This window comes from Camellia sinensis, chromosome 5 (genome assembly GCF_055761805.1).
Source record: "Camellia sinensis isolate YWXY chromosome 5, ASM5576180v1, whole genome shotgun sequence".
Classification (NCBI taxonomy): Eukaryota; Viridiplantae; Streptophyta; class Magnoliopsida; order Ericales; family Theaceae; genus Camellia; species Camellia sinensis.
In genome coordinates this window covers 65,140,170-65,164,490 of record NC_138965.1, presented here as the reverse complement: position 1 = coordinate 65,164,490, position 24,321 = coordinate 65,140,170, and the positions used below count along the sequence as shown (strand labels likewise).

The 24,321-nt window shown below is 34.8% G+C and overlaps 1 pseudogene across 1 annotated transcript; it reads right to left on the bottom strand.

The window, feature by feature from the left end:
• Window positions 1-16,309: 16,309 nt before the first annotated feature.
• On the bottom strand, window positions 16,310-17,867 carry LOC114301713 (aspartate--tRNA ligase 2, cytoplasmic-like; annotated as a pseudogene). The gene is made up of 5 exons (XR_014331151.1): window positions 17,832-17,867; window positions 17,595-17,696; window positions 16,880-17,171; window positions 16,673-16,783; window positions 16,310-16,429 (listed from the first exon to the last, which is right to left on the bottom strand). The product of XR_014331151.1 is annotated as an aspartate--tRNA ligase 2, cytoplasmic-like (transcript).
• Between the last annotated feature and the right edge of the window lie 6,454 nt (window positions 17,868-24,321).

The window sequence follows — 24,321 nt, the reverse complement described above, 5'->3', positions numbered from 1 at the left end:
TATTATTTTTTAATTTATCACAAATTTATTCATGTAACTTTAAACCCCCCTTGCTAGAATTGCAAACTTAGGTGGGGTCAACCCAAGCAACTTGAGTCGAGCTTAAAATTTTTTAAAAATTGAACAACATAGTTTTTAATTAAGTGAGAACCTATGCAGAAATTCAAAAATTCAAATTAAATTTGAGTGGATTTGGGCAGAACCACCAAATAACTTGAGCAACCAAAACAAAATTATATATATATATATGAATTATTTGCTAATTTATTTTTTTAAATAACAAATAAGATTAATTAAAAATTTAATATTAATGAATAAAAGAAAAAGCAATATACATAAGACTTCCAATAGAATTTTTATTGAAAATATTTAAAAAATATATCTTTTAGAAAGAGATCATCGAATAAAGAAGTTTGGGAAGTGCCATATTAGTTCACTTTTTTTTTTTTTGGGCACATCACATCTCTATTTTTCTACACAGCATTTCGTAAAAAGTTAAAAAAAAATATACTTAATTATCTTTTTGGGTCACATTACATCTATACTTTTCTATACATATTTTCGTAAAAAGTAAAAAAGTATGTTTATTTGGCACTTCCAAAACTACCACTAAGTTGATGTTAAAAAAATTTACTTTTTATAATGGCATACATAATTTAAATATGATTTTTTAGAAATTCTTTTTAATTTAAAATTACAATAAAATATTAAATAGAATAAAAAAAAATTTCTTACAAAATAAAAGTATTTGAATAAAAAAAAAGGTAACAAGGAAATTTAATATGGTATTTTTATTTAATCTGAAAATAATTTTAGATGAATAATAAATTATCACCTATAACCCTTTTCTTTTTTTAAAAAATAAAAAGGTTTAACGAACTATCACTTTTAATAAAAAAAGAAAAGAAAAATTAAGGTTTCTTTCTAATTTTTTTTAACAAAAGTAACTTTTTAACAATTTGAGCCAAATATTTCTTTATTCTTTATTTTAATTTCTTTAATTGATAATTGAGATAAATAAAAAAAAATCTAATAAAATTCACCATGTTTAGTAAATACTAAAAAATTTATGTTTTGTTCTTTTTTTTTTAAAAAAAAATTATATTAAAAAATATTATTGTTCAAGTCCTTATAATTTAGAAGGATATAATTTTTTTTATAAAATTTAAAACAAAAAAAAAATTAATAGCGATTAATAATTTGAACACATGTATTTAACACAAATTATATTTAGATCAATAATATTATGACACATGTAAATATTGAACTAATTCTAATCGTAGTAATATAATTTGAAGAAGAATTCACATTTGAAATTTTATTTTATAATTTAATAAAGGATTCAAAATTTAAGGAATGAATATTGATCTCATTCCAATTATAGTAACATAATTTAAGTAAGAATCCAAATTTGAAATTTTGTTTTTAGAATATAAAATTAATTTATAAACCAATCATATTGTAACACGTATTAACAAAAAATTAAACAAAATAAAAAAAAATGAAAAAAAGGAATTGCAACTTTCAACCTTAATGAAATGACAATATTTTGAAATTATAATAGTATATAGATAAATCATGGAATATATCATTATTTAAAACTTATGTATTATGGGATAAAAATAAAAAAATTAGAAAATTTAGATTGGAATATTGAAGCTCCCACAGACCTTGGGGGTTAAAAACCCCCTTTTGCTTAACACGGAATAATTATAAATATTTATATTTGTATTAGATTTTTTTTAATATATAAATTATGTTTTTTAAGATTTTTTATAAAAATAATTTAACAATCTTATCACTAAGCATAGTGTATGAGAGAAGTTAAAAAGGGTACTGCAGTAACTATACACGGATTGTATCTATAATTATTTGTATGAGGGGATTTCAAATGCTGATCAGGGGATTGTATCAATGAATGCAGGCATGTGGAAAAACATGTGGATTGAAAAAAGTTAATAAATGTTGATCAGGGGATTTTGACCAAATCAATAAATGTTGAGTTTTTCTTTCTTTAATAAAAAATATAAAAAATTTAGATTCGGATATTGAAACTCCCACGGGCCTTGGGGGTTAAAAATCACTTTTTGCTTATTACATAGTATAGATATAGATAGATAGATAGATAGATATAGATATAGATAATATAATATAGATAGATAGATGTGTTGAAATTTTCAAGGAATTTTGTTTATGTTAGTTTTTAATGCATTAAAGTTTAATTATGAGGGGGTTTTGACCAAATCTCCCAAAAGGTATGGGGATTGGGAGAAATTAATAAATGTTGAGGTTTTTTTTTTTTTTAAATCAAAAAATTAGAAAATTAGGATTGGGATATTGGAGCTCCCATAAGCCTTGGGGGTTAAAACCCCCTTTTACTTAATATATAATATAGATTAGCATATCACCCGTGCTATGCACGGATTGTGTTTACAATTATCTATATATGTGAATTGCGATTTTTAAATGTCTTCTTTTTTTTTCTTTTTTTTAAGTGTCTTCTTTTTTTCCTTTTTTATATTATATTAAAGTTTAATATTTTGATAATAATCATATGTGTTAGACTTTTCAAGGAATTAAATGTCTTTTTTTTTATTATTATATTATATTAAAGTTTAATATTTTGATAATAATCATATGTGTTGGACTTTTCAAGAAATTTTTTTTTATGCTTGTTCTTAATGCATTAAAGTGCTATTATGAGAGATAATAATCATATGTGTTGAGACTTTTCAAGGAATTCATGTGTTAGATTTCAAAGAATTTTTTATGTTTGTTCTTAATGCATTAAAGAGTTATTATGAGGGTAAGACTTGGGGGTTGAGAGAAGTTAATAAATGCTAAGGTTTTTTTTTTTTTAAATAAAAAAAATCAAGAAATTTAGATTGGGAGATTGCAGCTCCCACATGGCTTGGGGTTAAAAACCTCATTTTGCTTAATATATAGGATGGATGGATAGATAGATAGATAGATAGATAGATAGATAGATAGATAGCTATAGACATATAGATAGATAGATAGATAGATAGATATAGATATGGCATATACCATTTATATGACACAAGGACCAAAGTACCGGGACAATTGCTGCAATTTGCCCTCATCTAAATTAAAGGGATTTTAAAAGTAAAAAAAAAAAAATTATAATATTAAAAAATGTTCACTAAAAAAATATAGATTAAAAATTAAAAATTAATTATTGAAAACTCAATACTAAATAAGGTAATGTTTTCTATTAATTTTGAAAATTAAAAAATTATTATTAATTTTTCCTCTGTTTTTTTTCTCACAATTTTTTTTTTTTATTTTTTTTTTATTTTTTTTTATTGTGGAGAGGGGTTTTGACCTGCGATTTTTCTAAAATGAGTCTTCTAGACGGAAAGGGTAGAATTGGTTCAGATAATGAGAAAAAGTGCTTATGCAAGGGGTGCCTTCACTATGAGAAAGAATAGTCGGTTTTGCATAGGGTGCCTTTTTGGATAATAGCTTCAATACTTGCATGCATGAAGGGCTTAAGTGTGAGACATATGAGAGGGGCTTTAGTGCGAAAATAAAAGAAATGGTTCACAGAGTGTCTTCTTACTTCACGACTTCAATACTTGTGAGAGAGGAGTAGGCTCAAGTGTGAGAGAGAAATGAGGGTTTTTAGGAAGGGTCTTCTTGGGTTGCGACTTGAGTGTCCGTGCACATGAAAATGAGTGATAAGGGTCAGAGTGTGTCTCTTGTGATGACGGTTTCAGTGCTCTGAAACACAAAACCATAGCATTTTAATAAAGAGAAATAATTAGTGACAAAATCATATCCTAGTCCAATAAAACCCATTATATAATGCTACCAATGCCTTTTCGATCCCCTTAAGTAATAGAAAAAACATGAGAAAAAGAAATTAGGAGAGGGTCATACCCTTTCCAGTTTGATGCCAATAAAGCCCCAAATTCCCCTGTTTAATGTCAAATAGTGAGCAAAATGAAGAAAATAATTAGCCCCAAATCGAAGGAGACATAGAGAGGAAGACAGAGACACACACACACACACACACAGAGAAAGAGAGAGAGGGTGAAATAAAGGACATACCTACCCGAGACAAAGCGATGGTAGTGCTAACCCTTACGGTGTGCTCGTCTAACCCTTGCAGTGATGCTCCAGTAACAGAGAGGAGGGCAGCGTGAGGCGTGAGAGAGAAGAGACACAGAGGCGTGAGGTGTGAGAGAAGAGAAATGGGGAGGTGAGGTCATGTAGGGTGAGGTTTGGAATCTGTGTGTGAGAAGAACTGATATATCTTATGCGCCAATATATTCAATTCCCTCTAAAAATCTTTAGCAACTAAACCATTTATTTGATGATAAAATTATTTTCTCACTAAAAATAAAATTATTAGTCACAAAAATAATTTTCTCACTAAATAATATTAAAATATTAAAAATTATTAGTGACAAAAATATATTCGTCATTAATAATTTTATTATTGGTGACCAATTTTTTCTTCACCAAAAGTCTGAAAATTTTGGCACCATCCAAAAAATTAGCGGGAAAATCTTTAGTGACAAAAAAAAAATATAAATAATGACAAAAAATAATTTCGTCACCTAATTTTTTTATTATGTATGCAGATTGGTGACGAAATTTTATTTTTGTCTCTAAAAATGGTACATTTGGAGACGAAAAATTATTTTCTTCACTAAAAGGTACGTCTTTCGTGACAAAATTTATTTTCGTCATTAGTTTTCGTCTTTAATTTAGCATGTAGATTACTTGTTAATTTTGTTAGCCCATAATTATTTGTCAATTTAGCATGTAGATTACTTGTCAATTACTTGTCAATTTAACTTCAATCATACAAATCACAAATATTTTTATGCTATCTAATTACAATAATATTTTTTTCATAATAAAAAAAATAATTGTAAAGAAGAACCACTAAAATAGTAAATAAAACGATTAAATAATTATGAGGGGGTTTTGACCAAATCTCCCAAAAGACATGGGGATTTGGAGAAATTAATAAATGCTGAGGTTTTTTTTTAAAATCAAAAAATTAGAAAATTATGATTGAGATATTAGACCTCCCACAAGGCTTGTGGCTTAAAAACCTCTTTTTGCTTAATATATAGTATAGACTAGCATATCACCCGTGCTATGAACGGATTGTGTTTACAATTATCTATATATATGAATTGTGATTTTTAAATGTTTTATTTTTTTATTTTAAATGTCTTGTTTTTTTCTTTTTTTTATATTATATTAAAGTTTAATATTTTGATAATAATCATGTGTGTTGGACTTTTCAAGGAATTAAATGTCTTTTCTTTTTTATTATATTATATTAAAATTTAATATTTTGATAATAATCATATGTGTTAGACTTTTCAAGAAAATTTTTTTATACTTGTTTTTAATGCATTAAAGTATTATTATAAGGAATAATAATCATATGTGTTGAGACTTTTAAAGAAATTCATATGTGTTGGATTTCAAAATTTTTTTTTTATACTTGTTCTTAATGAATTAAAGTGTTATTATGAGGGTAAGGCTTGGGGTTGGGAGAAGTTAATAAATGTTAAGATTTTTTTTTTTAAATAAAAAAATCAGGAAATTTAGATTGGGAGATTAGAACTCCCACAAGGCTTGGGGGTTAGAAACCCCTTTTTCCTTAATATATAGATATAGATAGATAGATAGATAGATAGATAGATATATAGATAGATTTAATAATAATTTATGTTTGTTTTAGATATTTTTTTAATATACAAATTATTTTTTTAAAGATTTTTTTATAAAAATAATTTAACAATCTCGTCACTAGCCATAGTGTATGAGAAAAGTTGAAAAGGGCGTAGGAGTAGATATAGGAGAAGTCAAAAAGTGGGTTAGGAGAAGTCAACAAATGCTGAGCTTTTTTTTTTAAAATAAATAAATCAGGAAATTTAGATTGGGATATTGGAGCTCCCACAGGGCTTGGGGTTAGAAACCCCATTTTCCTTAATATATAGAAGATATAGATAGATAGATAGATAGATTTAATAAAAATTTATGTCTGTTTTAGATATTTTGGATGAGATCTTATAAAAAAAGAGTGTAGACATGAATGCCCTCCTATTTTATTGTGTTTATAATTATCTATATATGTGAATTGTGATTTTTAAATATTTTTTTTAAATGTCTTCTTTTTTTCCTTTTTTATATTATATTAAAGTTTAATATTTTGATAACAATCATATGTGTTGGACTTTTCAAGGAATTAAATGTCTTTTTTTTATTATATTATATTAAAGTTTAATATTTTGATAATAATTATATGTGTTGAACTTTTCAAGAAATTTTTTTATGTTTGTTCTTAATGCTTTAAAGTGTTATTATGAGGGATAATAATCATATGTGTTGGAACTTTTCAAGGAATTCATATGTGTTGGATTTTAAAGAAGTTTTTTTTATGCTTGTTCTTAATGCATTAAAGTGTTATTATGAGGGTAAAACTTGGGAGTTGGGAGATGTTAATAAATGCTAAGATTTTTATTTTTTTTAAATCAAAAAATCAAGAAATTTAGATTGAGAGATTGGAGCTCCCACAAGGCTTGGGATTAAAAACCCCATTTTGCTTAATATATAGTATAGATAGATAGATAGATAGATATATCTTCTTCTTTTTTTATTTTTATTTTTGTGTGGTTTCTATTCGGGTATTTTTTTTTCAATTTATTTAAGATGGAGTTGTGGGTATCTTTTTTTTAAAATTTAATTTATCTGTGATTTTCATTTGTTTTTAATTATTATTATTTAGGTAAGTTATGATGTGAGTTAGATATGTGATAGACATGTAAGTTTTATTGATTTAAAGTTTATTTAGATAAACTTTAAAGATTTTTTTTTTAGTTTTTTAGTTTTTTTGGTTATGTTATAATGTAATATATAAAATATAGGTAGATATCTACAACTTTAAAAGAAAATATTATCTGATTTTTTGGGGAAGAGAAAATGAATGCAAGTTTTAATATTTTTTTTTGAAAATTTGTGAGAGAGATTAGGAGGGAGAGATTATGAAATATTTTTTTATTAAATAAATAAATTAGTCAATAGTTTTTTTTAATCTATTTTGTAAATTAAAAATCAATAATTTTGGAAAATTGATTAATTTGTCCTATTAAGTGATTTAAAATTTTTGATAGATATACATAAAAAAAAATACATAATTATATTATTAAATCATAATTCAAATTTAGATGTTATTTCTTTTTGAGATCTATAGCTAAATTCTTATCTTTTTATTTTTTATTTTTGTGTGTAACCATAGTACATGGGAAAAATTGAAAAGGGTGTTGCAATAATTATGAGAGAAGTCAAAAGGGATTCTGGGTTGGGAGAAGTCAATAAATGCTGAGGTTGGGTTGGGAGAAGTCAATAAATGTTGAGGTTTTTTTTTTTTTTAAATCAAAAAATTAGAAAATTAGGATTAGGAGATTGAAACTCCCACAGGCCTTGGGGTTAAAAACCCCCTTTTGCTTAATATATAGTATAGATATATATATATATATAGATATAGATAAATAAATAGATATAGATCGATAGATAGATAGATATAGATGTAGATAGATAGATAGATAGATAGATAGATATAGATCGATAGATAGATAGATAGATATAGATATGGCACATACCATTTATATGACACAAGGACCAAAGTACCGGGACAACTGCTGCAATTTGCTCTCATCTAAATTAAAGGGATTTAAAAAGTTAAAAAAAAAAGAACAAAAAATTATAATATTAAAAAATGTTCACTAAAAACATATAGATTAAAAATTAAAAATTAATTATTGTAAACTCCATACTAAACAAGGTAATGTTTTCTATTAATTTGAAAATTAAAAAATTATTATTAATTTTTCCTCTGTTTTTTTTTTCTCACAAAAAAAAAATAGCTACATTAATTATTTTCTTTTTTTTTGTGGAGAGGGGTTTTGACCTGCGATTTTTCTAAAATGGGTGTTCTAGACGGAAAGGGTAGAGTTGGTTCAGATAATAAGAAAAAGTGCTTATGCAAGAGGCGCCTTCACTATGAGTGTAACAACCCTCACCTTACTCTTGTCATACTTGCGTACATTCTTGCATGATCTTGCTTGATTATGTTAATTTGAAGGTTTTGTCTTTGCTTGATTTGCTTAAAGTTGTTTGCACGATTTTGATCTTTGCTTGGAGTGCGTAGCCGAGGTCATCTTGAGCTTAGTCCGCCTTTGACCCTTGTACTTAGAACTACCTTGAGATCTTGTTCAAACCCATCTTCACCTCGGGCATTCATTGCCGAGATGTTTTGCACTTGAACCTTGTCCGCAGGCAGGTATGGCCTAGGCCGAGATGTGGCACACCCCGGCCAAGGTGTGGCACAGCTTAGTCAAGTGTCGTCCTCCCTAGTCGACGTTTTGTCATCCTATTGCTGGATCCTTGTTTTGAGCCGATGTCATCTTGTTGCCGATGTGTTTTACCCGAGCTTGCTGCATAAGCTTTGTCAGAGACTTGTCTTGTCTATCAATCACCTTTTTGGAGCTGAACCAATCCGATAACGCCACGTGTCCGAGCTGACTGATAAGGCAGCCGGCAGACCTAGAAGCAAATCATTTTGTCTCAAATCTTTGTTTTAGAGAGAGAAGCTCTAGAGAAGAGTTCTTGAGTGAGAGTAGTCTTCCAAGCTTGATCTTCGTGGCTTGAACCGTTGGATCCGAGTTTTGAGGTTAGAATCTTGATCTCCTTTGGTTGTTCTTGCTGATTACCTAGCTGCATTGCATGATCGAATTTGTGTTGCATGTCATGCATCGTTTTGAAGTTGGTTTGGAAAGAGAAAATGGTTTTTCATGTGTTCTTGAAGGAAATCTTGTTTTGATCCGAAAATTTGAACGGAAATCATGTTTTGTGTTTGTTCTTGCATGACTCTCTCTAATGGGTACCCAGGTCCCTATATTTTGGACTCTTGACATAAAAACTCAGATTTTATAACAAGTTATGAACTTGCATCCATCTTTCAAATGATCATGTTCTTCATATTCTTCAAAGGAAAACCCAGGTTTTCTCCTGACCTTGTTTAGCGGGACCTCGGCTTAGTCCTGGATGGTACCCAGTGTGTTTTCGAGAAGCGGGAGCAGTGATTAAGCTCCCAGCTTGTTTTGTTTTGTTTTGTCTTTGACTTGGATCTGGCATGAATGCCGAGATCATTTGCATGTATATGTAGAGCTTGCTTTGAGAATGTGACTTGCCATGTGATTGTAGGTCCTTGATATTTGCTTTGAGTCTACACCTGAAGAACTAGGTGAGTGGTATTATTGATAAAGCTATGTTATACTTGTTTTGATAACTCTTGCTTGCTTGTTTTGACAAAAGTATTTTGATAGCATGAATAAATAGCTCTTGTTTGATGAGTCAAGTATACTCCTTGTTGATGCCATCTTTGGAAAGGATACGGTCCTTGTTAAATCGGGCTACGGGCCTAAGTAACATAAGTCCCTTGTGCTGGAGGACTCTAAACTTTCGCAGTACTAAGTATAAAAGGATACGGTCCTTGTTAAATCGGGCTACGGGCCTAAGTAACACAAGTCCCTTGTACTGGAGGACTCTAAACTTTCGCGGTACCAAGTGCACAAGTCCCTTGTATTGGAGGACTCTAAACTTTCGCAATACTATTGACCAAACGATTACGGATCGTACAGCCTTGATACTTGAATGATGAATACGGTTCATCCCTTGCTTTGCCGATATTATGATACTTGAATGATGAATACGGTTCATCCCTTGCTTTGCCGATATCATGATACTTGAATGATGAATACGGTTCATCCCTTGCTTTGCCGATATTATGATACTTGAATGATGAATACGGTTCATCCCTTGCTTTGCCGATATCATGATACTTGAATGATGAATACGGTTCATCCCTTGCTTCGCCGATGTTATGATACTTGAATGATGAATACGGTTCATCCCTTGTTTCGCCGATGTTATGATCCTTGAATGATGAATACGGTTCATCCCTTGCTTCGCCGATGTTATGATACTTGAATGATGAATACGGTTCATCCTTTGCTTTGCCGATGTTATGATACTTGATTGATGAATACGGTTCATCCCTTGTTTTGCCTATGTCAGTAAACATCTTTGGATACTTGTGATAATTGATTGGTGAATACGGTTCACCCCTCGTCTTGCTAAAGTTAATGAGTTTGGTTGAAGGACCTCGGCTATATTCATGCAAAACCTTTATTATTAGTACCATTCACTGAGTTTTGTACTCACCCCTCTATATATATGTAGGTGATGAGCAGGACGGCGGCGACGCCTAGATCGTTCTGGATGCTTGTTTTGGAGTCGTGCTTATATCGGCTTTACTTTTGTATTTACGTCGGCGATGCTCTGCTTTGCATGTCGGCAAATCTTGAAAATCATGCTTCTTGAATTGTATTAGCTGTGTTTTGTATATGTCGGCTCGAGAAGCCTTTTGATCAAGATGTAATATGTATTTTTCTTTTCCTTGTTGTATTCAAGTCGTAAAGTTAATTGGAAATGTTTGGCATTGCTTTGATCTACGCACAGCTCTTATGGACCACTTGTATTTGATTTATCGCTTCCGCATTTGTGAGCCCCCTATATCCATACTCTGATTGTGTTAAGTTTTGAAAAGTTGGCCTTCGGTAATTACGGATTACTGGCCATCACGGCACCAAACTACTAGGGGCGGTTTGGGGTCGTGACAATGAGCAAGAATAGTCAGTTTTGCATAGGGTGCCTTCTTGTATAATAGCTTCAATACTGGTATGCATGAAGGGCTTAAGTGTGAGACGTATAAGAGGGGCTTTAGTGCGAAAATAGAAGAAATGGTTTACAGAGTGTCTTCTTGCTTCACGACTTCAATACTTGTGAGAGAGGAGTAGGCTCAAGTGCGAGAGAGAAATGAGGGTTTGCAGGAAGTGTCTTCTTGGGTCACGACTTGAGTGTCCGTGCACATGAAAATGAGTGATAAGGGTCAGAGTGTGTCTCTTGGGGTCACGGTTTTAGTGCTCCGAAACACAAAACCATAGCATATTAATAAAGAGAAATAATTAGTGAAAAAATATTTTTGTCTTCTTAAATACAAGAACAGAGAATTTATTATTGGTGATGAAATATTTTTGTCTTCCACAACATAACCTTATGAGACGAAAAATATATTCATTGTGCAATCAATCAGAATTTATTAGTGACTAAATATTTTCATCTCCCACAACTTATTCTTCCAAGACAAAAATATATTTGTCGCTCATTTAATAGAAAGATGAAACGGCATCGTTTGCATGATGGAGTGTTTATTGGTGTCGAAACATATTCGTCTTCCATAACTTCTCATTCCTAGAAAAAAATATATTTGTTGCCTAATAAATGGAAATATGCAACAACATCGTTTAATAGATAGGGAATTTATTGGTGACAAATTACGTTCGTCACAAAAAATATATATATTTTGTGACAAAAATGTTCGTCTCTAATGAGATAAAATAATTCGCGCCAAAGCAAATAAAATTGGCGCCTAAATTTTGCAGATGAAATTTTTTTTCGTCTCCTATACGTTTGAGAAAAAATAAAACAAACGACAAAATTAATATTTTATCATCTTTGGGTTAAATTTTAAGACAAAAAAAATTTCGTCACCAAATTTTGTCACAATAGCCTAGATTTGTTGTATTTTGTTTCCTTGTTTAATTATTATTATTATTATTTTCATATTGTGGTGAGGGGTTTACTATGAGAAAGAATAATAGCTTTGCACAAAATGTCTTCTTGGATAATAATGTTTGCGTGCACAAACGGCGAGAATAGAGGAGCTTTAGTGCAAAATAGAAGAGATGGTTTATAGAGATTATTTTCTTGAGTCACAGCTTCAATACTTGTGAGAGAGGAGACTCAAGTGAGAGATAGAAACTAGGGTTTGTAGACGTGTCTTTTCGGGTCACGACTTTAGTATTTGTGTGTGTGTGAAAGTAAGTGATTAAGGTGAGAGTGATCTCTTAGTTTCTGACGACATTTTAATAAAGAGAAATAATTAGGGATAAAATATTTTCGTCTCAAACTCATATGTTCGTTGCCTAATCAACAAAAATACAAAAACAACGTTGTGTGGGGATGGAAAATTTATTGGGGATGAAATATTTTCGTCTCCTTCAACTTAACCTTATGAGACGAAAATATATTCGTCGCACAATCACTCAAAATGCAACACGACACATGGAGAATTTATTAATGACGAAATATTTTCGTCTCCCAAAACATATCCTTCCGAGACAAAAATATATTTGTCGCCTAATTAACAGAAAGATAAAATGAGCACGGAGAGTTTATTGGTGACGAAATATTTTTGTCTCCCATAACTTATCCTTCCCAGCCAAAAAATATATTTGTCACCAAATAAATAAGAAAATGAAACGACATCGTCTAATAAGTTTCGAATTTATTGGTGACGAATTCCTTTTGTTGCAAAAAACTTTAAAATTTGTGACAAAAATGTGTCTCCAATGAGCTAAAATAATTGGCGCCAACAAGAAAAAAAATTGGAGCCTCTTTTTTTTTTTCTGATGAATTTATTTTTTCGTCTCCTACAGTTTTGAGAAGAATTAAAAGAAACGACAAAAGTAATATTTGGTCATGTTTGGGTTACATTCTAAAACGAAAATAAATTTTATCACCAAATTTTAAAAATTAATTATTGAAAACTCCATACTAAACAAGATAATGTTTTCTATTAATTTTGAAAATTACAAATTTTTTATTATTTGTTTCTCTGTATTTTTTCTCACAAAAAAATAGCTACATTAATTATCTTTTTTTTTTTTTTTTTTTTTTTTTTTTTTTTGTGGAGAGAGGTTTTGACCTTTGATTTTTCTGAAATAGGTGTTCTAGACGGAAAGGGTAGAGTTGGTTCAGACAATGAGAAAAAGTGCTTGCGTACATAGGGTGCCTTATTGGATAATAGCTTTAATGTTGGCATGCACGAAGGGCTTAAGTGTGAGACAGAAGAGAGGGGCTTTTGCGCGAAATAGAAGAAATGGTTTATAGAGTGTCTTCTTGAGTCACGACTTCAATACTTGTGAGAGAGGAGTAGACTCAAGTGCGAGAGAGAAATGAGGGTTTGTAGAAAGTGTCTTCTTGGGTCACGACTTCAAGGTCCGTGTACATGAAAATGAGTGATAAGCGTTAGAGTGTATCTCTTGGGGTCACAGTTTCAATGCTTCGAAACACAAAACCATGGCATTTTAATAAAGAGAAATGATTAGTGATAAAATATTTTTGTATCCTTCAATACCAGAACAAAGAATTTATTATTGGTGATGAAATATTTTTGTCTTCCACAACTTAACTTTATGAGATGAAAAATGTATTCGTCACGCAATCAATTAGAATTTATTAGTGACGAAATATTTTCGTCTCCCACAACTTATTCTTCTGAAACAAAAATATATTTGTCGCCTATTTAATAGAAAGATGAAATGACATTGTCTGCATGATGGAGTGTTTATTGTTGACGAAATATTTTCGTCTTCCATAACTTATCCTTCCCAGACAAAAATATATTTGTCGCCTAATAAATGGAAATATGCAACGACATCGTTTAATAGGTATGGAATTTATTGGCGACGAATTACGTTCGTCACAAAAAAAATTATATTTTGTGACAAAAAATGTTCGTCTCCAATGAGCTAAAATAATTCGCGCCAATGCAAATGAAATTGGCGCCTCATTTTTGCACACAAAATTTTATTTTCGTCACCTATACTTTTGAGAAAAATTAAAACAAACGACAAAATTAATATTTCGTCATCTTTGGCTTAAATTTTAAGACATAAAAAAATTCGTCACCAAATTTTGTCACAATAGCCTAGATTTCTTGTATTTTTTATTGATTTTAAGCATTTGGTGACGAAATTTGGTTTTCCTCTCTAAAAATAATACATTTGGAGACGAAATTATTTCCTCTCTAAATTTTTTTACAATGGTGACGACAAATTTCATCTCCAAAATGGCGCCAAATCTTCCACCAAATTTTCCAAGGGCAGGAAATTGTTTTGTGACGAAAAATAAAATTTAGAGACGAATAAAATTTTCGTCACCTATTGTTTTATTTGATTTTAAGCATTTGGTGACGAAATTTGGTTTTCGTCTCTAAAAATAGTACAATTGGAGGCGAAATCTTATTTTCATCACTAAAACATGTATATTTGGAGACGAACTATTTTTTCGTCACGCGCTTTTGTCACCATAGACCTTTTTTGTTGTAGTGAATCTAGTGACATGCACACTTCGTCATTTGTTGCCCAAGAACCGCCAAACATTGATTTCACCAGAAATGAAAACTGTATGTTAATTCTTTTTATATGGCCTATATTTGATGATTCATGATTTTTCTTGATACGTGGGTACATGGGAGAACAAGTGGTAGATATGCAGATAGTGCGTTTATAACAGTTTCACTAAAAAATAAAAGATGAAATCATCAAACTTCCACTGGAATAGCCACATATGATAATGAACTCTAGCATAACATGTCATGTTGGAGAGCTGAAAGGGTTAGAAGTTTCGAACTTTGAAATATGGTTGTGCTTTGAACCATGAATTATATTCTAGAAATTCTCCTTAGGGTTTCCCTTTTTACCTTTGATTTAATTATCCTTAGAATTCATGTCATTTCCTTTGCTAGCTTTAGTCCAATCTCCCTTACCACACATGGCAGGAATTCATTTCCATTTTGGGGATGACAGATTTATGGTTGTTCTATTCCATGGTTGATATGTGCATGATGAGTGCAACTTCCCCTACCCTATGAGTCCAATTTCCATATCTAACCAACTTATAATATTTTAGTTACCAATGGAAAAGCAACTCAAATGACTTACACTAGCAAAGCTGAACTCCGGAAGAGTATCTCGACACAGAGAAATGGGGTTGGAAGAAATCATGGCATTGGTGGTAGGATCGAAAAATCAGAAGGTTTTTCTCCAAATAGCTTCGATCGAGTTCTTCTTGATGCTCCTTGTTCTGCTCTGGGTTTGAGACCTTGACTATTTGTTGGAGAGGTAGGATATTTTCCTGGATTTTATTTTATTTTTTTATATTATTATTATTATTATTTTTTCTTACAAATACCTATTTTTTCTTGATGCTCCTTGTTTAGTGTTTTTTTATCTTGGTGGTTGGCTTCTTATCTGTTGCTGGTTTTTCACTTTCTCCAATTTAGTAGGTGGTCGTTGACCATAATGATACTTAAAAATAGATCAACAATTCTTCCTAGATCGATACCAGAATCTCTACATGGTTTTAATGCTGAAGTGCGTATTTGGACAATAGTATCCCCAGACTATGAAATTTTGCATGCTATTAAATCAGAATTATCTGGACAAGCGTGTAACAGTTGAATACCTGTTGAATGCAGCCAATGGGAAGTTGCTATCTTGTCTTTTTGTTGAAGGTCTTCTTTGGTACCATTTTATTGAGGGGATTTTGCTCTGTGATAGAATTTGCAAGCTGATGCACAGTGGGAAAATAAGAAGAATATCTAATCTGGATTTTTCTTGGATTCTTGTATAATCTGAACTTAACTGAGTATGTAGCTCTTGACAGAGCAAAATGATGAAAAAGATTCATGTAGCTGATCCTACTTGATTGGAACCCAATGCTTAATTGGGATTGGTTTGGTTTGGAGTTGGACTATTTTGGCAATTTCATACTTTTGGACATAGGTTGTAGTATGGGTACATGGACCGTTCTTGATTACAAATGATTTTTTTTTTATTGGTTTTTGTACATGGTCTATATTAGTTGTTGAATATTCTAGCTAGTCAAAGATTTTAGTTTTCTGTTCCGGAATTAGATAAAATTAGTAGAGCTCAATAGGAGTTTCTTTTTCTAAACCCATGACAAGCTTTTGCAGCTTTTTGTGATGTATTAGCCTTTACCCGTTGCTCTTAATTTCAAAAGAATTCTAAGTGGATCCTAGATTTTTCTTCTTTATCTACTTCTTTTGTTTCTCATCTTCTTTTGAGTTACCATCCATAAGAGGCTCTGGTGTATAGAGAAGACCTTACTGTTCAATAAATTCAAGGCCAATAAACAGCCCCTAAATTATGCCAAAACTATGCTCTAACAAGCTAATTAGAATTTGTAATCATGTCCTTGTAGAAAAACTAAGGTATAAAAAACGTCCCAAAATCTTTTGCTAGTTTGTGCCGAATCTTATGATTCTAGATTTGATCCAATTCACAATTCTTAAAATTACTATTTCAATTCAAATATCACAATGTGGTTCTCAATTTGAAAACAATGCTTTCAGTAAATAATACATTAGAGAGAGAGGGAGAGGGAGAGGTGTCACCTTTAGCATTTGAACCCCCTCTTGAAATGTAAGTCGTAAAGTCTTTCTCAAGTACTACATGGATATCCAATCAGTGCCAATAATCAGTAACAAAATAGGACTATCTACAGACATATAGAATTGTTGAATTATCACAAAAATTCCCAGACAGAAGTCTAAAATATATTTTAGTGTGATCACTAAAATTACTTTTTATAAGAGTTTTCTGGTAGGCAGGCGTATATAATATGTTATTATTTCCAATAATGAAATATGATGTAGAGTATTTCAACTACAATGAGAAAACAACGACATGACCTTCAAAGGCTCAAATGGATACTGTTTCCCAATGGCTTCAAGCTCTTTCTGACATTTCTCATTCAAACTATCAAACATTGCAACAAATAACCGATCCACAATATCCATCACCTGTAAAAAGAAGCTAGAGCATCTTACTACCACAGAGACAATTGCATTACTAGTTGGTAGTCTTGGCACTTCAAGAAGTGAACAATTCAACTTTACCTTGGAGTAGTGCTCCTTAATTTCCATTTCAACATCAAGACCTGTAAACTCACATAAGTGTCTGTGCGTGTGGGAGTCCTCTGCTCTGAAAACAGGACCTATTTCAAAAACTCAACCAAAATCACCACAAATTGCCAGTTGCTTGTGAAGCTGAGGTGACTGTGCCAGACATGCAGGTTGGCCTTTGTAGTCCAGCTTAAAAACAACTGAGCCACCCTCACTAGAGCCTCCTATCTAACTTTGGGGTATGAATCCCAACAAAGCCATCAGCTAGCAAGAACTGCCTGAATATCTACACAACAGTGAAACTGAATTAAGGACCAAGCCCCGTTCAGCTTGGCAATACTATTGGCAAATATACCCGGTAATTTATTGAACTTCATTCCAAACAACCCACATGTTTGGTTACACTGATTGGCACACTACCATTTTTTTTTTTCGTTCATAAGTAAATACAAATGATATTCAGTCTCATTTTTCATTTCATTTTTTCTAGAATAGGTTCAAACATAAGACACAACCACGCCTTCTTTACCAACTGACACCATGCCTAATCACCATAACTAATATAAGAACTTTTGAAAATATGACTTCATATATCTTTTTCTTTCCTTCAAGCAATGGCGTATAGTATTCCAAGAAACCACGCACATTATAATTTATAAAAAATGAATGGATACAAATAAAATAGGTAGACTACAAGATGCGGATTTACATTTTCAACTTGGCACTGAACGCGAAATATTCCTTGGTTAGCAGGAGTACGCAGGTCAAGAACCCTAAAATTCAAACGGGTATCCTGATTGACACGAACAAGCTATTTTCCAGCTTGCACCCATTGAGAGACTAGATTAACATAGACCCTTAGAGGGTAAGTACCTAAGTCAAATTTGTCAAATAATACAAAAACACAAAATTTAATGGAAGCTCATCTACAAATGAGTGGGTACACTGTCAACTTTCCAAAGAAGAGATATCTCATGTACATGTAAGAAAAGATATATAAACACACCTGTAAAGCCTTTTCAATTTCAATTTCACCGCGTGCAGCATCCTCAATGTTAATAGGTAAGGCAGGAACCGCCTTGCTGATGTAGTAAAGCTTCTTCACTTGAATTTCCACCTGTGAATCAATAAGCATTGACATCAAAACATGATTGTCAAGTAATTTTCTGTACTTGTAACTTATAAAACGAAACCCAAAATTCTGTCACGAAAAAGCTTGAGACCCTTAAATTTATCCACCGTGATGTGGACAACTCCATGTCAATTGGTTTAAGGACCTTAAGGGAAGTTGTGCATCATCCAACTTTTAATTTGTCACAAACTCAACCATCAATGGCCCAACTCACTTATCATGTCATTGTGGTGAATTATGGATTCAGAATTGTCAATCTCATGCATTAATAATCTCAAACCATTCTCAAAATTGACACAGAAATGCAATTATACCTACTGCTGAGAAGCACCTATAATGGGATCCTTAGGAACGGAGATAATCCCTTCGACATCAACATACGAATCTTTGCTCAACCCAGTGGCGAACTTCACCATCTGGAGACTAACCACGTCCGGAGCAACAGAGAGCACGCATTGCATAGTGAATCCCCACTCTCTAACAACAAAAAATGCCATCTTCTTGCTCACACTGCGGATCGCATGAGCTCGCCCCCGAATCAGCACGTTCTGGTCGTTCAAATTCGCGATCTCGATCCATTTTCGGCCCGAGATGGCCTTCGACTGGAGGTCCTCGAGTGGGACATCACTGTAGTTGGCGCCGAGGGGGTCAGGGGCGTCCGCGGCGGAGGCTCCGGAGGTAGATTTTTACTCACGGCGGCGCTGCTTCTTCAACTTGACTGCATAACCCAACCCTCTCTCCGGGATAATCAAGACCGGAGCGGTGGTCAATCTAACTTTCAGCTCTTGGAACGACTTTTCACAAGTCTCACTCCACACAAACTTGACCCCTTTCCGCGTCAACCTAGTCAACGACGAAGCTAACCTGGAGAAATCCTTCACAAACCGGCGGTAATACCCAGCTAATCCCAGAAAACTGTGGATCTCAAACACACTCTTAGGCTGTGCCCAATCTTGCACTGCCTCAGTCTTGGATGTATCTACAGACACCCTTTCCCTGGAAACCACATGGCCTAAGAACTTGACTTCTCCTAGCTAGAACTCACACTTCCCAAACTTGGCATACAGCCTATGGGCTCTAAGCAACTCAAGCACCACTCTCAAGTGTGTCTCATGCTCCTCCTCTGAAAGTGAATAGATAAGAATGTCGTCTATGAAAACGACCACAAAACGATCCAAGAATTCCCGGAAGATCCGGTTCATCAAGTCCATAAAGACTGCCGGTGCATTGGTAAGCCCGAATGGCATCACCAGAAACTCATAATGGCCATACCGCGTACGGAATGCCGTCTTCGGAATATCCTCCTCCCTGACCCTCAACTGGTGGTAACCCGATCTCAAGTCTATCTTAGAGAAACAACGAAAACCCTTCAAATGGTCAAACAAATCATCTATATGGGGCATAGGGTACTTATTCTTGACCGTAGCCCGATTCAACTTCCGATAGTCGATACACAATCTCAACGCACCATCTTTCTTTTTAGCAAAGAGGGCCGGTGCTCCCCACGGTGAAACACTAGGGCGAACAAAGCCCTTATCTAGCAATTCCTGGAGCTGAACTTTCAACTCAACCAACTCTGCTGGAGCACAACGGTAAGGTGCCATAGAAATCGGCGCCGTGCCGGACACTAAATCAATAGAGAACTCAATCTCACGGTGAGGTGGCAAACTAACGAGATCCTTGAGAAAGACGTCCGAGTACTCACAAACTATCCTCGGCAACACAACCTGGGTCTCATCACACTCACCACTCTCAAAGCTAGCAAGTAAACCACTAAGCTCACTCCGCCCTCGCGGATCATACCCCGGTGGCAAAACACTACCAACCCGGTCTCCCAAGAAATGGAACCACTCCCCGCTCAAGGTACATAAAGTGACCCTCTGGCAGTAGCAATCGATAACAGCCCGGTATGACGATAGCCAGTCCATACCCAAAATAACATCAAAGCCCTTCATGGGCATAACTATAAAAGGAAACGGAAGCCTATGATCGGCAACCTCTATATCACACCCTCTACATCCGTGTTTCAGAATCAACTCACCCCCAACAGGTGACACTACACATATATGAGATGCTAATAGTGCTAACTCCAACTCCAACACAGATGCAAATGCAGCAGATACAAAAGAATGAGACGCACCCGTTTCAATCAATATACTAGCAACCAAGTTGCAAAACAAAAAGGTACCTCTCACAACTGATGGAGCAGGTACAAGATCCTGTGCGGTAACAGCATACACGCGCCCAATAGGCCCCTGATCCACCTGCTCACCCCTCGGAGCATACGACTGCTGCACTGACTGGGACGACGAAGCCCCCGGATTGGCCCTCGAGGCTTGCACAAACTGAGCTGGCTGAAAACCCTACATCTGCCTAGAACCAGACGCTCCTGAAGTGGCACTCAACTGTGGGCAGAACCTCTTCAGGTGCCCCGGCTGACCACACTGATAGCACGACAAGGGTTGACCCCTGCCCAAACTCTGACCCTGAGGTCTAGCTGATGAAGAAGCAGCTCGCTGACCTCCACCCTTCTGCGGGCAAACCGAAACCTTGTGACCCAGCTGGCCACACTTGTAACAGGTGAACTCCCCCTGACTACCTCTCCCGGAGCCTGCACTCGGCACTGGAAAGGTCGATCTAGCCAAACCACCCTGAGAATGCTGAGGATTAGAACCCCTCTGTCTCCTACTGTCACCCTGACCATCTTGGCTCCTCTTGGAGCCCCTCTGTTCTTCCTCTTCCTTCTGCATCATAATCTCCATATGAGCAGCAGCATCAACCAAACGTCTATACTCTCGAATAAAAGACCCTCCAACTCACAACTTGAGTCCTCGCCTCAACTTCCGCTCGAACTCATAGCAACGGCGTTCTTCGGACGCCACCAGTTCAGGTGCAAACCTGGACAAACTAGTAAATGTAGCCTCAAACTCGGCCACAGACAAGCCCTGCTGTTTAAGCCGGCTAAACTGATCCCTCAACTTCTCCCTAGTAGCTGCAGATAAAAACCTCTCCTGGAAAGCCTCTACGAAAGCCTCCTACGTACCACCAACACGGCCTTTCTCATACTTCCACCATTGACGTGCATCTCCCTTCAGCTGGAAGGATGCCAAGGTCACCTTCAGTGTTCCGTCCTTGATGCCAAGCATCTCAAACGTCTTACTCATTTGCTCTAGCCACTCATCCGTCTTCAGTGGCTCCTTTGGATCCCCAATAAACTCGTCCGGGTTAGACCGGAAGAATTTCCTCTTCAAGAAGGAAGGCCCTGCCTCAACTGTCTGATTCCCAGCTCTGAGAATACCCAAAGCTCCTGCTATCACTCGGGCCAAGGCACTCATAGCCTGCTGACCCGCTGGCTCGGCCACATTGGCCTGACCAACTCCTTCCTGCACTACCGGAATATCATCCGGCAAAGGTACTTCCTGCCTCGCAGGCCTACCGCGCCTAGTACCTCTTCCTCATCCTGACATCCTAATAAAGGTAACACAGAACGTTAGCACATTCATAAATGTGCCAAAACTAAACACTCGCGTCCTAATGCATGGACAGCTGTAATTCACTCCATGTAAGCACATAAACACATAAGCACTTACGAATTTCATTTCCGGATAATGATAGTCCCGAGGTGTTACCAGAGTTCCGGTTAGAAATAGCATTGATCAAGTGCTCTTCCAACAAGACTCCCAGAAACCCAAGGATCCAATCAACATCCTAGAAACTAAATCTCATACCCAAACAAACACATAAGCATGTTATCAATTAAACACATAGCATATGACACTACATCTAAGTCTCTATCAAGCGAGACAAACCCATTGTGATACTAATCACTTCCCACGTACCCAAGGTATTCGAACCCGGTATGCTCTGATACCAAGTTGTAATGCCCTCAAAATAATAACGTTAAACCATCAATATAAGCATGCATTGATACTAAAAAGATTCACTTTCTTCTATTCATCAGAGTATTTCATTACAAAAGTATTACATGTTAACAACAAAAGCAAAATGCCCTACGGGCTTACAGCTTTCCAAGCTAACACTTGGTTACAACAAAAGAGTGCTAACTCATTTACACATTAAGCCCTTGGCTTGAATATACATGTAATACATCAAAAGAAACTAGACAACACAAGTCTGCCGCCCCTAGCCTCCCAAGCTATGTCCTTGGAGGTGGCAAGCTACCTGTACCTGAAAATGATATTCCCATATAGGGTGAGCCACAGCCTAGTAGAAATACACTAAACCAACTATGAACAATGACTAAAAGATTAGCAGTTGATAGATGGTCAACACTGATACCTCCACAGAAATCACATCTCAATTATACGACTTACAAGTCCATGTTACTTTCATTTTCCCTTTTTCATTAGATAAGCATAAGAACTCTATCAACACCACAACAGATAAGTATAAGAACTATATCCCACATTCATAGATAAGCATATGAGCTCTATCAACACCACAACAGATAAGTATAAGAACTATATCCCACATTCACAGATAAGCATATGAGCTATACCTATACTTCACTAGACAAGCATATGAGCTGTATCTACACTTCTCAAAGATAAGCATATGAGCTGTATCTTCACTTCTCTAAACAAGCATATGAGCTGTATCTACGGAGTTCATCCCCCATCTCCTCCCAACACTATTCGGTTTAGAGGTCCATCCCCCATCTTTCTCTAAACCGCGGAGTATATCCCCCATCTCCTCCTTTACACATAATGCATATAAACACATAGGTTCTATACACAATCAATCAATACATAAAGTTAATGTATTCTACCAATCGTCATATTCTATGACATAATCCATTGATTAGTTTTCGTTTGCCTAATCATCATGCATTGTCTACAACAATCAAGACTATCCTCCATCGATAGCCCAAAGCAGTTATTTCCATACAGAAAATAAATGCACAAAATGGATAATATATCAACATTTCAATTCGGTGAGTGATAAGTAATTCAACTACACCCTTTAAACCCACATACTCCCAATCTCAACATTTCCACTTCAATTCCTTATTTCTCACAATTAATTATCCCAATTAATTAATCAATGTAATTAGGGCATTTTCCATAATTAACATTACAACCCTTAGGTTCCATTTTCATCAATGTTCCAACATTTAATCCATTTCTCTATGCCAAACATGCATCTAGGTTTATTATAAACTAAACCCCAACTTTTGTAAAAATTATACAAAAGCCCCAAATTTTCGCAAAATTACCAAACCAATCCCAACATCTCAAAATACTAAAATTTAAAGACAAAATCCATAGAGAGGAGTAGGGTATCCCTACCTCAAAGTTTGAGCTCCAATGGAGATGAAGACCAAAACCAAAATGCTTCAAATTCTGAAATTTTCAGATTAAAATGTAGCCCTCGACGATCAACACAACTTTTGTAAAGGCCAAAAGTGAGCAAACAACTCCTACTAGATCAAATCTAAGAGAGAAGGGCCGGTTCTAGAGTAAGAAGCTCTGAAAATGGCTTTTTCGAAAAGTAAGAGAGAGAAAAGATCTTGAAAAAGTGATAAAAAAAATCGGATCTCACTTTTAAATAGGAGTCGCCCCGCTCGAGCGTGGAAACCCCCGCTCGAACGCCACTCACAGACTCCCGCTCGAGCGCCGGGTGCACACTCCCAGCACTTTTGCAGACAGGTCTCCCGCTCGAGCGTCCAACTCCCCGCTCGAGCGGCACTCACACACTCCCGCTCGAGCGGCCAATCCTACGGTCGAGCGTCCAACACTGCACAGGAAATACTGGGTAGGAGATATTCCAGCTCGAGCGAACAAGCAACAAAAGGGTCCCCGCTCGAGCGTCAAACTCCCCGCTCGAGCGGACAGGTCAAAATCTGGGCAACTAGTTTTGGTTCCTAAACTCAACCAACCTGTAACAAACCTGCCCAACATATCCTATAACTCAGAAACAAGGTATGGAAGGATGTAACAAGATAATAACAACTGCTAACGTCCACGGACACGCGTCCGGATTACTGTACAACAAGGCATGAAACCCGGGATCGCTATATGAAAGAATAAGACACTCAAAATGCAAAGAATGAAAATTTATATTCCTCTTGTGTAGCTACAACCTCCCAAATCTTTGGAAGGAGTGAGAACATTACTCACATCATTCATTGGAAAAATGAATGCCCCATCACAGAATCAATTCTCAAAACCCAAGTCTTAAGCTAATCTTATGTCATATGCAATGGTGAAAGGTAATCTCCAGGCACTAAGCCTTGTATTACCAGCGACACAATCTCTAATCATCAATTTTCTAGCTGTTAGCA